Below are 17,285 nucleotides of genomic sequence, written 5' to 3'. Positions count from 1 at the left end.
GAATCTTCAATCTTTGTCTTGACAAGTTTAAATATTTTTCAGGAGACATTCAACTTAACAAATCTTCTACTAAATTCCACCAATGGAAGTTCTAGGAGCATGTGACATGTTTCATGAGCTCCAACATCTCTTTCAATAATAGTTTTAGTTAAAAGTTTTTTGTAGACTTTGGATGCATACTTTACAATATAATTAATAATAGCATGTGCTAACAAAATAGGTTGCCAATCTATATTTTCTCTCCACAATTGCAAAATGTAATGATTATGAGAGTTGAATCTATCATTGTTCCTTTAAGGTTCAAAATGTTTTTCTCCACATTCTGCATCCTCATACAATTTTGATCCATTTATATTTACTGCCCAAGGAGCATTATACCTACAATTAAAGTGCAATTAGTTAGAATGCAATGAATAATTTTTTGCAATAGCTTTGTTAAGTGAAATTAAATAGATAGTACCTGCATGTCATTTTTCGCTTTTTTTTTTCCTGAGACATGCTCCCTCTTTACAGATTGTATGTCATTGTATGGTATTCAATATTTCTTCACAATCTTGGTCCACATTCATTTCTAGTATTTGGCCTGTGTTTCTCAAACACGAATGTTGTGCAAAATTCTAAAATGGCTTGATGAAAACGAAGACATTTAAATGGAGAAAAAAAGATGGTTGCAAAAATATAACGATTATAAAAAATAAATTATAGAAATGTCTACACAAAGAAACTCAGTGTAGAACCACCTGCATGTGTTTTTTAGTGTCACATGCCTATGGATTCCATGCATGCACAATGTGATGGAAAAAAGATTAAGCTTCTCTTACTTGTTCTTCATTATACCAATCTAACTTATCCATATTTGGAACACCATGAAGCCACAAAAAAATATGTACATGTGGATATCTCGTATGTTGTCATTCATATCTTGACCAAAAGTCTTTAACATTAAAGCCTTTCTCCAAAATTTCTTTATGAAACATTGTATGTCTGAGGTGCATGTAGTGTGCAACAATATGAGGATAGACAATAACATTTTGTCTCCTCTACTTATGAGCCTCCCTTGTATTTGATAGTTGAGTTCCAGGCATGAGTGCATGTAGATCGGGCCAATACAAATTGGTTGCACTAAGTGTAAAAAAAAATTGTGGGGTTCCTTAGCTGTTTCAACAAATTATATGATTCTACCTGACTTTTTGTCCAATATGACCTTGTACTTCTTAAGGTTGTTCCAAAATGCATTAGTTTATTAGCAAGGTGTGTGCTAGAAAAATTTTCCATATGTTCTCATAACTCATCAATGGTCATTAACAACTCTTCAATATTTCCTTTTATGAAAACTAAACTGGAATTTTGTGCACGATGCCTCATTATCATGTTTTCCATGCAATATCTAAATCAAGGATGTCTACTAAAGTGATGATCCCTATATCAAATCAGATGCTTCACATATTCATGAAGGTATACATTTCGTAGATGTGGGTCCAACCAGTCACATTTTCCATTTGGAAACAATGTCAAAAATTCCATGTCTATTAAACCTAGTGTAACATATTCATTAACTAGAGATGTACCTATTGATGGCTAGTTAATCATACTTAGAGGATCTATGTTGGAGTTATTAATCTATGCATGCATGAGTTCCATTTCCTTTTGAAGATTCGTTGGTCTTGTTGCCATTGATGTGGAATGATTTATGTTTGTATTGTTAACCTCATCCATCTTAGTTTGTAGACATATGATTTGTTTAATTCATTATCAATATCTACATGAACAATCTTTATTTGATGGAATATATTACAATCAATATTTTTTTTCAATTTCATCTAATGCATGAGTATCTACATTAACATTAGTATAAAATTTATCATTTTTAATTTTATATCTTAGAGCATGGTAGACCTAATTTCTGTTAATTGTAAAGTCATAGTTTGTACCACATTGATCTTTTTTTGAACTATTATTATAGGCAAGTCTTTTATTGGGCATGGTAGACTTTGATATGCCTGCTCAATATTTTGAGGGAAAATTATTATGTGTCCCTTGTATTTATATTGGCCCCCTACTGCATGAGTCACTTGTAAAATTTGACTTACACATGCAATTAACATTTCCTCAACCTAAGTCAAATTTGCAAGTTCAGGTGGTTGTGAACTCGGGTCCATATTGTTATCAGTTGAAAATCTATTATTTCCTTTTTCTTGTTGATACCTACTACACATTGGACCTTCTTCTGTATGCTTAACTTTAATGCCAACATAACACTCCTGACACATGTAGCACATTGTAGGCATAACCGAATTATCTAATTAATGTCGAAAGAGTATCTGAAGGTTTTGATAACTATTTCCAAAAATTTCATTGTTTCTCCTTTGAATCTTTATACCACAACCAAAATTTTCATTTTTTTTTACTAAAGTTTTTAACCATAGAATTCAATGGTACTACACCTATCGATGCATGACGATCATTTTCAACCACTAACGTAGTTGTTGAACTATTGTTATTGACTTGTATTTCTTCTAGTATTCTCTGTGTTCTTCTTCTAGCAACACATTTCCAATCTTGTTCATTGTGAATGAGATGTTTATTTTCCTTTTGAGCTTCATTCATTTCATCTTGTCATCATTTTATATAATCTTTATGATATTGCATCCTAGAATTCCTTCTAACCACATTTATTTTAGACAAGTTTCCACTTTGTGTTCCTTCCAACATTATTTGCTTCATGTCTCCAACATTATGCTAATTATCCTGTAGAATATAGTCATTGCAATTATTTTCTTTTTGACTTTCATCTATTTCATCATGCTCACTTGATATATAGTACATTTGATTTTGAGATATTTGAGGCTCGTTGTTCTCTATAGAATGAAAGTTAAAAGATGTAATAGAAAGTTGTTCATTTTCAACTTGTGATGGTCTATATTGTTTTGAGACAGTTGGACTACCTAAATTACCTATACTCCTTAGAAATTTTTGTTCATAATTTATTTTTGTATTCATCTTGTCTTCTCTTTTTCTAGCATCTCTCTCTCTCTCTCTCTCTCTCTCTCTCTCTCACACACACACACACACACACACACACACACACACACATTATGGAGTAGATGTTGTTTCTCCCTTTCTATATCATCCATCTTTTGTTTTTGTCTATGTCTATATTCTCTTCAATATTGTCTTTTATATTGTCTTCTCTCATCTTAAGACTAACAATTAGCATGTCTTGGTGGCATATCTAAAAATTGAGAAGTAAAGTACTATTTAGACTATGTTTCTTTACTTTGATTGTTCGAGCAATTCAAATAAAATAAAAGACTGCATAATTTTATGTAACAAAATATAATTTTAATGTATTTTACATAACTTTAGATTGTCTTAGTATACATAGCTTTTGAAATATCGTTGAAAATATTTATTTTATTTATTCATTTACATATAAAATCACATTTTTTTCATAGTTAATTTTATCTTTCAAAGAGATAATCATAAGACTCTATTTCCCTTATTCTAAATTAAATACTATTTTTTAAAAAAATTGTTTATTGAAAAACATAATGAATTTGAAATATTACATTATAAAAGAAGGCCAAAAATAGACATCATCTTTAAAAAGAGTATGTTGTATTAGTCACACATGAAACAAAGAAATAATATTTTAGTCACACATGTATATATTTAATACATTTTAAACTAAGAAATAATAGGGCTCTATTCTAACAACAAAAATTGCATTACATGTAGAAATATGAACTACATAATTGGAGTATTCTCAAAATATACATGATTGTGTTGACATTGTTTTTTTATCTATATAGAATAGTGTCATGCAAAGGCACCAACAACTTCTCTTAATAGATTCTTTTCAGGACCCAAGTGGTACTTGAGCTTCACATTCATAGAGTTAATAATGTTTTTAACACCTTTAATAGTATCCACAACATATGAACTTTGTGATTGAAAATCACATATTGGTTTTTTTCTCTACATCATAATATCAATGTCCTCTTTCTGTAATTTCTTGTGCATTGACATAGAAAATTCTTGAACTATTTGATTGAAGGAACACAATGTTGAAGAACTATCAAACAAATTATAACCCAAACCTTCGATAAACTTTTGTATCCCTATCATGGATATATCTGGCAAACTTTTTATTGTGCGCAACTTTTTATGACAATTCATTAGTGATCTTCTCAAATTACTACACCTTTAACAATTCTTGGAGTGAGGCTTTGCTATGACTAACACCAATTGAGACTAATTGATCAACATGCATTTTCTTCACCTTTCTTACAATTGGGATATCCTCTTTTAAGAAATCAAGCTCCCCAACTATTGTTTCATCAATATCCCGTGCCACAATTACCTTCTCAAGGACACTTTTCTATTGTTTGATTGCCTTTCAAATCATGTGAATACCTAGAAATTCTAAATCATCCCTCCATTCTATAAATTCAATATGTATTCCATCCTCATTATTCTTAACTGAAACAAATACAGAGTATTTTGCTAGCGATAGAGAACATTGCACATATTCATATGATTGAACATGAGGTGAATTGCATGTATTTTCAACATTTTGTGGAGTTTCAACATGAAAATTTTGATCTTTCTTCAAACCATCACAACTCACATCATTGATGTCCACTTCAAGAGGAGATGAGTTACCTTCATCCTCATCTATATTGTCATCATTGATAATAAAATCATGATGTACATGGAGAACTTCATCTGAAACCATAGGTGGGCCCATTGTGACATCATCTCTCACAATATCCATTGCATTTGTGAATTTTTTGTATGATATCCAAATGTGTGATATATTAAATGCATTGGAAGTAATGTAAATGGCTTTTGAACCCACTCTATTGATAGTAATATGAAATTCATTGATCGACTCTCAATCGAAGTTTCTTTATGAGAGTACCAATCTATTGGATCAAGTGGGAGACTAGATATATTTTGTGTTTCATATAATGGAAGCAACTGATTCCCATCTTCTTTTAGGCCTTCTGGAATGTTATGAATTTTACAAGATTGTATGAGCTCTGGTGACAATCTACAATTAGTCCCTTTTTTTAATTTGTTTTTCATTTACACAATTTTCCCAGTGGTCCTCTAAAGCAGCCTGGTGTTTGTAACTTCCATTTACAATCCCAGATATCCTTCCTATTGGATCAAAGTTATATTGCACATCCCCAATAGTATTAATTTGAAGATGAGCCACATCTAGTTCTACATTTTTTGCTATATCAAGATCAACACGGGAGTACTTACTAATAGTTATTGAAAACTTAAATTAATCTAACCATTGATTCCCAAATTGTCTTGTTACTTGAACAATTTGTCTACACAACTCCAAAAGCAATAGTTTATCAGAAGGGTAGCATGACAACTTCCATGGATAACCATGGAAGCCAAAAACCATTACATAGGTGAATGTTTGAAACTGGATATACCAATTTCCATATTTTGCAATTTCATCACTAGCCTCATTGGATATTCATCTTTCCATTTCATCAGGAAGTTTTCTTATGATAGTGAAAGTGAAACCATCATTGATACTACAAATATGCCTTTCACTTTCAATCATTTCTACTAAGGAAAACAATTGTCAACTCCTGGCTGAAACTCTCCAAACTTATCATTCTTATTTATTCCTGCAAATATATTCTACAAGGTCAAAAAATAGACCAAATATGATGTCATATAGAATATTTTTCTATGAAGAACATCAATTAACTATTCATGGAAGTAGTTGCTAATAATGGATGCCCAATTGAATTTTTTTTTGTTCTAAATTTTGTGGATGAAATAAAGCATCCATGTCTCAAAATGAGTTGAGCAAGGACAACCAAAAACCCTACTCAATAGTGATATAATCTCTACACTCTTCTATAAAATCAACTTTGTGCTATCTTCTGGCCAATTTTTTAACATTGGTATTTTGTTGATGCATCAATTTATCATTCAAAAATTGTCTTGCAGTTGAATCAGATTGGGAATAGTAATCATTGGCCATTTTCATATCAACAACAACATACTAGTTACGATATAGTGGAATATTGAATGCTTCTCTGACAAATTCAGGTGAATTATCCAACAATGTTACACCCTAGGAATTTCTAACTTTCCTATCATCTGCATCATAATATTGTGCACATACCAAAACCAATTTCATGGATTGAAGAGAAATTGGGAATGCAACTGCTTCAACCAATCTTGAAGTTGTCAATCTCTGCTAGAGAAGAAACATTCCCTCACCCCCTTTCATTCTATTTTAAAATTGCATAATATTAATGAACCCTAAATTTGTGTCTCCTATCTCTTTGTATGCTGAATTGAACTTAGATTTATGAAGATTCCTTGTAAATTTGTACTTCATAGTGAACAATATAATGTATATGACCTAAAAATATATTTTTTTTTTAATAGTAAGCAAAAAAACCTAAAAGACAAATGAGAAATGGATTTAGATGAAAGAAAATAAAAATGTGGATGCAAAAAAAAAAAACACACTTTTCATTATTTTTATCGAAGAAATATTTAATAGCATGAAGAAGTTGAATCAACGATCAAAGCATGGAAATAAAAGTGGTGACAATATAAAATAATTGCATCTATGGTTATTTTTTATATGAGAAATATTTTAAGGCACAAAAAAGTTTAATGAAAGATTAAATCATGGAAATAAATTTCCATAGCCATTAAAAATTGAATATATTATGTCAAATGCAATAAATTTCATGCTCCAAAGTTATATGGATCTCGACCCAAACAAATAGTGTCATGTTGAAATCCACTATTTTAGTATCCATCTTCCATTATCCCAATCATGGGCTTGACATATGAGGAAACAAGAATATGCTTGAAGAGTTGTAGTTTTGGGAAAAAATATTTCAAAAAATTATTGGTGACTTAAAGGAGATTCAAAAACATCTACAACAACACCTACCAACAAACAATTATTCTCGAATACGTAGCCAACCAAATCCGCAAAAATATATTTAGGTAGGCTAACAACTAGAGGTGAAGGTCAAATAAATTCAGAATATATGCTTGAAGAGTTGTAGTTTTGCGAAAAAATATTTCAAAAAATTATTGGTGACTTAAAGGAGATTCAAAAACATGCACAACAACACCTGCTAATAGACAATTATTCTCGAACACGTTGACAACCAAATTCACTAAAATATATTCAGGTAGGCTAACAACTGGAGGTGAAGGTCGAATAAATTCAGAATACAATTCCTCTATAAGATGCTCTCAAGTCCATTCATCTGTTATAAAATTATTATATTCAATGATGAACTTAGGCCTCTACACATTGGCGACATATCCTATTATGGTTGCAGGGAACCATGCTCTACCAAAACCATCTTCATCACAACACGCTTCTACTTTCATCCCATAATGAAAATCCATGTTGTACAACTTAACCTTGAAAATATTTTATAAAAGATTAATTTTCTAATTTAAACATTTAAATCAAATCCTAATAGAACAAAAAACATACATTCACTATTTGCAACTATATTTGTTGTTTAAAAAATTAAAACACAAATATAGCTACCAAACCACATCTGAGCTCTTCTAGGATTACACAAAGAAGATGTTCCATTGCTCATATTTCAAATTTAATAAATTGATAGAGCAGAGAATAATATCATATGAAATCCTCTTGTAATCAAACATGTCAAAATATTTCATATATCTAATGGAGTATCTTAATTGTTGACATCCATTTCCCTTGGTAAAATATTTTTCTTTCTCATATTTTTATAAATAGAAATAGATGATTAAATAATATACATTCTTACATAATTTATGATATATTCTGGCTGATTTTTATTACAAAATTTTAAATTTAAATACTTCAAATTTACATTCATAATTTATTCTTTATTTTGCAATTGGAGATTTCTTAATGTTTAATAATTATGGGTCTTTAATACTAACTATTTTCTAGGTAGTTTGAATGCATCTAACAATCAATATCTCTAATTTCCAACTATGTAATCTCTCAATTTAGCTACCAATCTAAAGCTATAAATCATACTGTATCAATATTATCACTCAGGAATGAATGTTGATTAAAGATTCATTCTGTATAGGCTTGGAGTCTCAAATGGTTTGGGTTTAACAATAATGTCTCATTGGTTTAGATATAGGGTTAGCATTCAAATTTCTTTATGATTAGTCCCTCGCTCAATTTGGTTTATTGTTAAATTTAAATACATTAAATTTACGTTCATAATTTATTCTTTATTTTTTAATTAATTATTTTGGGTCTAATTATGGTTATTTTCTACCTAGTTTGAATGCATCTAACAATCAATGTCTCAAATTTCAAACTATGTAATCTCTCAATTCAGCTATCAATCTAATATTACATATTTTTAAATTTAAATACTTCAAATTTACATTCATAATTTATTCCTTATCTTGCAATTGAAAATTTCTTTATGTTTAATTATTTTGGGTCTAATACTAATTATTTTTTTACCTAGTTTAAATGCATCTAACAATCAATATCTCAAACTATGTAATCTCTCAATTCATCACAACACACTTCTACTTTCATCCCATAATGAAAATCCATGTTATACAACTTAACCTTGAAAATATTTTATAAAAGATTAATTTTATAATTTAAACATTTAAATGAAATTGTAATAGAAAAAAATATATATATTCAATAGTTGCAACTATAATCTCTATTTGCAAATTAAAACACAAATATAGCTACCAAACCACAATTCCAACCATAGTCATAAAGAAAACAGAACAGTAACCCTAAATCTGAACCAATGAGACATTATTGTTTAACTTAAATTAAATGAAAATCTAAGCCTATGTGGAATGAAACCTTAATCCAAACTCATCCCTGATTGATAATATTGATACTATGATATAGTTTATGATAGATTCTAGCTGATTTTTATTACATATATCTTACTTCAAATTTACAATCATAATTTATTCTTTATTTTGCAATTGGAAATTTCTTGATGTTCAATTATTTTGGGTCTAATACTAATTATTTTCTACCTAGTTTGAATGCATCTAGCAATCAATGTCTCCAATTTCAAATGATGTAATCTCTCAATTCAACTATCAATTTGAAGCCTTCGTAAAACCTATAAAATAACCATAATAAATCAATAACCATAAACCTATAAAATAATTGTAATAAATCAATTAACTATTAAACTAAAGTACATTAATATTGAGAAGGTATTGATTTATGAGTATGACAGTTATATCTCATAATACAAAACTATGATTCTACAAAGAAATGAAAAATTTAAAAAATGATTGTTCTCACCTAAACACATAAGCAAATAACTATCAAACTAAAGTACGGTAATAGACTCTATAAAGAGGAAACATACAACCCACACACAACAATCAATAGCTTGAGACCAGATTAAACATTCACTGACTAAAATGTTTACATTTCCCTCATCTTGGTAATGAAGTATTTATGAACAGATCTCTCAGCAAAATTTAAGATTGAGGATAGTCATTCCATTCTAAGTTGTAACTAGTTTGATGCAAAAATCTCGGGCTTATGAAGAAGATTAATGTAACCTTGTGTATTTCCATATAAGGTCTTTTAACGATATTAGCCTCCAAGATTACTTTAAGGGAAATTGATTCCTGGTAAACCCAATCATATGTTTAAACCCTCAGAGACATCAACAAACAAATATCTCAAGGAAACACAGATTTACATACACTGAAACTATTGTTCTTTTTAATGTTGAATATCAATTTCAAATGTAGAAGGAAAGATTTACCAAAATGCAAGCATAGATAGGAAAGAAAATTAAATTATATTTAAATAAATAATTACAAAATTAATTTTTTGCACATACTCTTACGAGACTGAAGAGTCTCTTGTCTAATAATAAATTCATATGTGCATTTGAATATTTTCAATTTTCAATTTTGAATATTGTCTATCTTCATCACAGTTTTAGGTGCAACATGAGCTGATGCCTAACAATCATGGCCATTACGGTTTCCTTCTCTTGAAAAATTATGTTACCTCAAAAGAAGTTTTTAGAGGTCGAGATATATTGAGAGTGCGTCAATTGAACTATTCAATTGTTATAGTGGGAATTTGTTTCTGGAAATCTGTTTGAATATGGATAGTGTTCATTGAGGTTACCATTATGAATAAATAATAATTTGAGTTAGAAATTAATCTTTATGATAAATTCTAGTTTATGATAAGGTTTGAGGTTTAATTGAACATTATAGATTTATTATGGCTATTTTATAGGAAAATGGCATGGACAACTTTCTATATATGATTGTCAGCCTAAACTTTTCCCAATATCAAAAAAACCCTCTCCAACTTCCACATCAGCCACTTGCTCATGATTTCCTATAGTAATATTTATATATATTATGATCCTACCATACTTAATGTAAGATAGATATTTGGCATAGTAGTTGCATTCATGTAAGATACTATAAGTACACCCATTAATTGTGTTAGCCAAAGTAAATATTCTACATTGGACTAATAGGGTAAGATGAATTTGATCTATTATTTGTCTGGAGAGGGGTTTCAAAGGAGTCAAGAATGATTGAAAATGGGAATATAATAACTTAGTTAAAACTTCTTTCAAAATATACTTATAGAAATGACACAATAGTAACATAGCTATATCAAGACATGCTCATCAAAACACACATTTTGTAGAGGATTTCTAGAAATTGATTTATAGTACAAGTTAATAGTGGTGTTAAAGGGTACTCTGTTATATGAGAAGATATGCACATTAGCTTGCTTGTCACAAATCGTGATAAGGTATAAGGTTGATTATGGACCAAAGGCAGAGTTATTTTATCTTCAACTAGAATGAATTGTTATCCAACATGAGTTATTCAAAGCAAAGACAATTAAAGGGACAATAATTATGTACAAATGCCATTTTAGATTTTAGATTTTTTTTGATGAAGCATGCAAGAACGTGAATAAGAAGATGGATCACTATTAATATTCCTCAATAGAATTCGTTATTTATTGATGGAATCCAAGCAATGCAAATGAACCTACAATGTAATTAATTTAATTCATAAACATAATGAAAGAGCTATAAGCATGCACAGATTTCTCTTTATGAATTACTTTGGACACTAGTTCAGCGTGAATATACATGCTTATTCTAACATTCTTGGGATGGACTATCAACAAAATTCATAAGAATTATATTATTATACACAAAACAATATGAATTTGATTTGTTATTTGCCTCTAGAGGGGTTTCAAAGGAGTCATGAATTTATGGCATACAAACACATAAAATTTTGTATGCAAAACCGTGACTTTGGAACAACGTGCATGCATATTCAAGATTTTAAGATTTTCTATGTGCTAGAGATTCAAATATTAGAGAGAGTAAATCTATCGATTGCTCACCACAATAGAAGAAATCAATCTACATGTATGAATCCCTAACCCTAATTAATTCAATTGGTGAAGCAGAATAGAAATATGAAACTTATGCAAGTTTCATCAGCTACATAGATTGAAAAAATAAAATATCATTGGCAAAGGTATGTCCATGATGTAGTACAAGATCAATGCAATTATTTTTATGTCAGAATGAATATGTTAGCTAATTTTTTACTTATTCATGATGCTAGTAACACCAACATATCTTGGATAGGAAAAGAAATGATGGGGAAATCTAGGAGGTAGATGTGTAGAAGGGAAGGATGGGGCATTGTGAGTGGTTGTGGTTGAGTTCTTGAAATAGGACAAGATTTTGACATGAGATCTTGAATAGGTAGGTTCATTCCTCAACCATGATAAGTAAATGTACAATTGTGAAAAAAAATAGGGGTAAATGGGAGCACAAGTTAGTAAAATTAGCAAGAAACACATAGCCAAGAATGAATATTTCAAAATAAGACCCATTGTAGCAAGGAGGCATACATGTTGTGATGCATAGAAGGATAAGTCAAGGAATAACATATAAAAGTTTCAATAAGAAACATTGTCTTTAGATTTTGTAAATGATTCTAGAAAAATATTTTAAATATAATTTCATTTCGGCTATTTGTCTATGTTCTTATTCTAGAAATCTGAGTAAGGACAATACGTACATATTGATTCCTTACAACATAGAAATCCTTAATATAGGTAATTTGTTCTTTGATAAAACTCTTAGACACAATTTGTTATTTGCACAGACTATCACATAAACAATGTATAAGCCAAGTAAATACCTAATTTGTTTACACTTTAAATCTCATAGAGCATATTAGCAACTTATTGAGTAGATATATGGGCAGATGTTTATCTGGATTTTGCACCTACAATTTATGATTCAATATTCAAGGAACATTTCTTGGCAGGGCTTATACCACCTGAATGGGAAAACATGACATTTACATAACATTACAGTTGGGCAAAACAATACAAATATTTAGTATAAGAATGCTTCTGACTACTTATGATAGCATAATTATGCTTATATATATATATAGATAATTCGTGAGAAATATTTATCAAAATATTCAAGTTGGGTATATGATTATTTCCTCTGTCATGAGTTCTTCCCTAATTTATTCACATATATATAAAGACTGATTGTAAAAAGTATATAAAATTTAGTTACCTAGAATGAAAGGATAAATGGACAATCAAGATTAACTAAGTATATTATTTATTAATAGAGATTTACACAATTTTGTACCTCAAATTTAATTTTAGGTAGACTCCAACTTAGTATTATTAAAGAAATTTAACTTGACCCTTAAATCAAATTGGTTCATAATCCTACTACTAAACTAGATATTAAATCATTATAGATTTATTATGCCTATTGTATAGGTTTTTACCATAAGTATAGCTAGAATTGGGTATAAATATGATTAGGGTGAAGATAACTAGTAAATCTCTAATTTGCAAATAGAAAACCCTCATGTAGTTTGAAATTGACTTTGGAACCCACAAGGAGTTCAGGATGAAGAGGAGATTCCTTAGTATAGAGAGAAAATGCAACAATCTATCCTAATTTGTGGCAAACCCAAACAAGGCAAATTTCTACATATAAAAATTGAACTAAAACCGTTGTTCTCTTCCATCTTTCAACATTGCGGCAAACTCAAACAAGGCAAATTTCTACATATAAAAATTGAACTAAAACCACCATTCTCTTCCATCTTTCAACATTCATACACATTGACAAGAAAATTAAATGCAACAGACATTCATACACATTGAGAAGAAAATGTAATTTAATAAGTGCAAAGAAAGTCAGATTTGGAACCTGGTTGAAATGGTTCCCAACTGGTCTCAAATTCTTTGCATCTCCCTAACAATTCGTTAGCTGCAAAATTCCTTGTTTCAAACCAAATAATACTATAGAATTATGAAAATGTAATGACAAACAGTAAGAAACAAATAATTGGCACAAAGCAGAAAGATCTAACTTACTTTGCAAGTTTGAGAGTTGCAAACAATGTCGAATTACAATCAATGCATGCAATGTATATCAGGAGACAGTTACAGAAAATAGTTTCTAAAACGGATGGCATTGTTATCGCAAATACAATTACTGAATATCTATTGTAATAAATTTTTTAATTTTTTTGTCAGCAGTTGGATTTCCATTATTAAATGGCGAATTACAATGGTATTAAGAAAAACAATATTGCTAATAATAAATTTGTTTAATTAAAATATTATCTGCCAAGGTGAAAAACTCTGATTATGGCGATGAAAATAAGTAACATCTTAACATCCGATCAAAACCGGTCAGGTGGGACAGCAAGAACGAGTAATAGGTTATTTTATTTTATTTTTAAATGGTGAATTACATAGACTTTATATGTTGCACTTTTTGATTGGGTCTCGTATGAGACTGAAGTAGCATCTTGGCTAATCAAAATAATGCAATAATATTATATTATATAATAAGTATTCGAATTTTATTAAAGCCTTAATATCTGTAAACTCTCTCTCTCTATATATATAGTTGTGGGAATCCTGTCCTCCTTTCATCTTCTGTTAATTGACTCTTCCAATTCCTGAAGGTCGCTGCCAAGTCCAGCGTGCTTACACAAAAAGCAAGCGAAATTAAGAGGAGACTTCACATTTATATATCACACAGAAATGGTAAAAGAAAATATGGGTTTTAGTATTTAAAAATTCACTAATAGCTTTGAGTTTATAACAACCAATCTACATATATGAAAGCTACTCACTCTATCATACAACCAACAGTCCTTCAATATCTTTGTTTTCTTGAATATCTCTTTAACTAAAAACAAAATAATCTCTGTGTTTTTATTTCCAAATTAACGTTTGAATAAGCTTATAATATTATAGGAATAGTTAACTGTTTTCATCTAAAAATCAATATATCCCATTGTTTCTCTTTAATTAACACTAAAACAAAAAACCAATCTGCAAATTGCCAATTAACTTGTAAGCAGAAAGACATTTTTTGGCAAAATTTTGTGCTGTCAACTGATGTGGGCCGTCTCAAAGATTCAAGTAGGAAAAGGGCGGCTTCTGCAAAGCTCAGATAAATTTATGGGCCTCTCCTCTACAATAGGAGATTTTAAAGAATATAAAATGATTCCCAAGTAAATATAAAAAATTATTCAATGCTGCAGTAATTTTTTTTCTCATATTTGTGTTGTATGAATCCCAGGTTTTGGTTGGATGACCAGAAGTTTTTGTTCAAGAATCCTGGAGCTTGCATCTATTGCAATTGTTAATGCTCATTTTCTCATATGTATTGCTATGCATATATGCGACCTTTTGAACTGCAAACAAAGAAAGTTTTGGATCTTTTGGTGGATCTTGCATTTTCATTTTATCTTCAAACCAACTAATCTCCCAGGCTCTCTGCCTCAAAAAAACATTGAAGGAAACACAGCAGAGAATTTAGTTTCATATATTGCAATCCATAATTCATTGGACTCTGAATTCAGTAACCCGAGTTCAAATCTCGGTGGGACCTTTCCAAAGGATGAATCTTTTCTCATAAAGATGTTATGGGTTTTTGAACTCTTTCTATCTCGTAAATTGCTCTTATTACATATTTTTAATAAAATTTGTAACGGAGACTTCGAAAATAAGCTGGAATAGCTCAGTTGGTTAGAGCGTGTGGCTGTTAACCACAAGGTCGGAGGTTCAAGCCCTCCTTCTAGCGTTTGTTTGATTTCTTTCCCATATTGAGTAATCGAGTAATCTGTTTGTAGATCCTCTTTTGTAGGAAGCTGATTATATTGAGTCAGAAGATTACAGCATGAGTTGACATATGATCAAATGATTACAGTTACAGAATGAGCGGGCAGTTAAATTTTAGCTTTCTCCAAGTTGGATATATATATCTGAGAAATATATTATCAATTCTAAAAATCAATTTCACAATTCTAAATAATGCTCGGCAAATACTATTGCCGAGTGAATTCAGAAAATGAAGAACAACTCGGCATCAATGGATGTCGAGTGAGCTCAGTAGTGTGGATGTCGAGTGAACTCAGTAGTCACTAGAGGGTGGAGCTCCGTAGAAGAAGGTACTGAGTGAACTCGAAACTCAAAAAATGAAGAACAACTTGGCATCAATGGATGTCGAGTGAGCTCAGTAGTGTGGATGCCGAGTGAACTCGGTAGCCACTGGAGGGTGGAGCTCCGTAGAAGAAGGTACTGAGTGAACTCGGTAGCCACTATAGAGTGGAGCTCATTAGAAGAAGATGCCGAGTGAGCTCGGCTTGAACTGCAGGAAAAAGACTTCTACCAAAGACAATACCGAGTGACAGAACTATAACGTGAACTTTTCCACCATTAAAACCAGAGAACCAAAGCTTGAAACTTCCAAACAAACTTCTCAAATACAATGAATAGAAGAAAAATGGATTCAAGTATGCTTGCTTGCTTTCTATTCAACTTTGATTAAATCATTACAAAATCTGGGAGCATTCGGCTTCAACCAGAAAACCCTAAAATAACCCTAAACTTTAAACAACTTCAATATTTCAAAAAAAAACTTTAAACTTGCAGCTCTAATGGCTGCAAACAATGGTGCCTGGAGCAATCACTGCTTCACAGGTTGTATCAAACAATAAACTATGAACTTACAGAATGACACAAAGGAGCATGTGCAACTGCAATCATGTAACAAGCTTCCTTCTATCTCTACAACGACTAGATCTGTTGATCACCTTCTTTCTACTTTGCTTTTCTCTACAACTTCTCTCTGATCTGCTGAACTTCAACTATACGAATGAATGTGTGACATTCTTTTTTTGTCTTCTACTACAAAAAATTTCTCCCTCTTTTCCAAATTTGAAAACTCACTTACCGCATTCATGTTTTCTTTTTGTTTTGCAATCCGTCAGGGGCATTTGGCTCCAGAGGCAAATGTCAACTACAATTAATATTCCAACAATATCTTCATGATTTAGGCATGTCTTTGAATGATAATATATAAAAAATTTACTTCATAAAATTGAAGGTAATTTTTTAAATATATTTGAGTTAAGGAATCTGTTTCAAAATCGGTCTTCAATAAACTTTTATTTTTATTTAATTAGGGTACATCTACTAGACTTCTAAAAGATGAAAATTTTCTATATGAAATCAATATCAATATCATAGACCTAACCAACCCACATGAAGAATTTGTATAATTCTGAAAGGTGATCCCAAAACCCCATGTTGTCTTCTGATGATCGAACTGGTCTGAATCCACTTACAAGGGCAATTAGATAAAGAGACCCGATTGCGTCCATTGAACATCATGGTGATTTCAATGTGTTGTCAGCAACAAGTACCCCTAAAAATTCATCCATAGACAAATTCATAGTTTTGTGATGTTATCTCATGGCTGAATAAAACAATTCACTGTAACCTTTCTACAATCAACCTGTCTGGTATGAATTTTAGTTTATCCAATGTTTTAATTCTCAAAACATCAAGAAAAACTTAAATTGTACCAGACAACTGATTAGGAAAACCTTAAAGTGAACTACAAAGTTACAAACTAGGAAGAATAAAAGAAATCTATGAACAATAAGTGAAATCAGAAAAAATAGATCAGTACCATCATTTCCACAAAGGAGAAAATATCAAGTTGATAAAAAATATTACGTTAAAATAAATTAATACTAGACAATTACCTTTTTTTCGACATATCATTTTATCTTAGCAAGTTTCTATTATTTCTTATATAATTGTGTATGGATTATTTTATATTCTAGAGTGCTTGTGGAAAGTAAAAATAGGTTGAATACATAGACCATCTAGAGGT

General features: G+C 30.4%; 1 non-coding gene across 1 annotated transcript; it reads left to right on the top strand.

Annotated features, from left to right (window-relative positions):
• The first annotated feature begins 15,111 nt into the window (after positions 1-15,111).
• Positions 15,112-15,185, top strand: TRNAN-GUU (transfer RNA asparagine (anticodon GUU)). The gene has a single exon. It is a non-coding gene; the product is annotated as a tRNA-Asn (tRNA).
• Positions 15,186-17,285: the final 2,100 nt, after the last annotated feature.

Source organism: Cupressus sempervirens, chromosome 1 (genome assembly GCF_028749045.1).
Source record: "Cupressus sempervirens isolate cs-2001-9-10 chromosome 1, ASM2874904v1, whole genome shotgun sequence".
In the NCBI taxonomy this organism is placed as follows: domain Eukaryota; kingdom Viridiplantae; phylum Streptophyta; class Pinopsida; order Cupressales; family Cupressaceae; genus Cupressus; species Cupressus sempervirens.
Note: the sequence above shows the minus strand (reverse complement) of the source record. Positions and strands in the feature narration are given on the sequence as shown.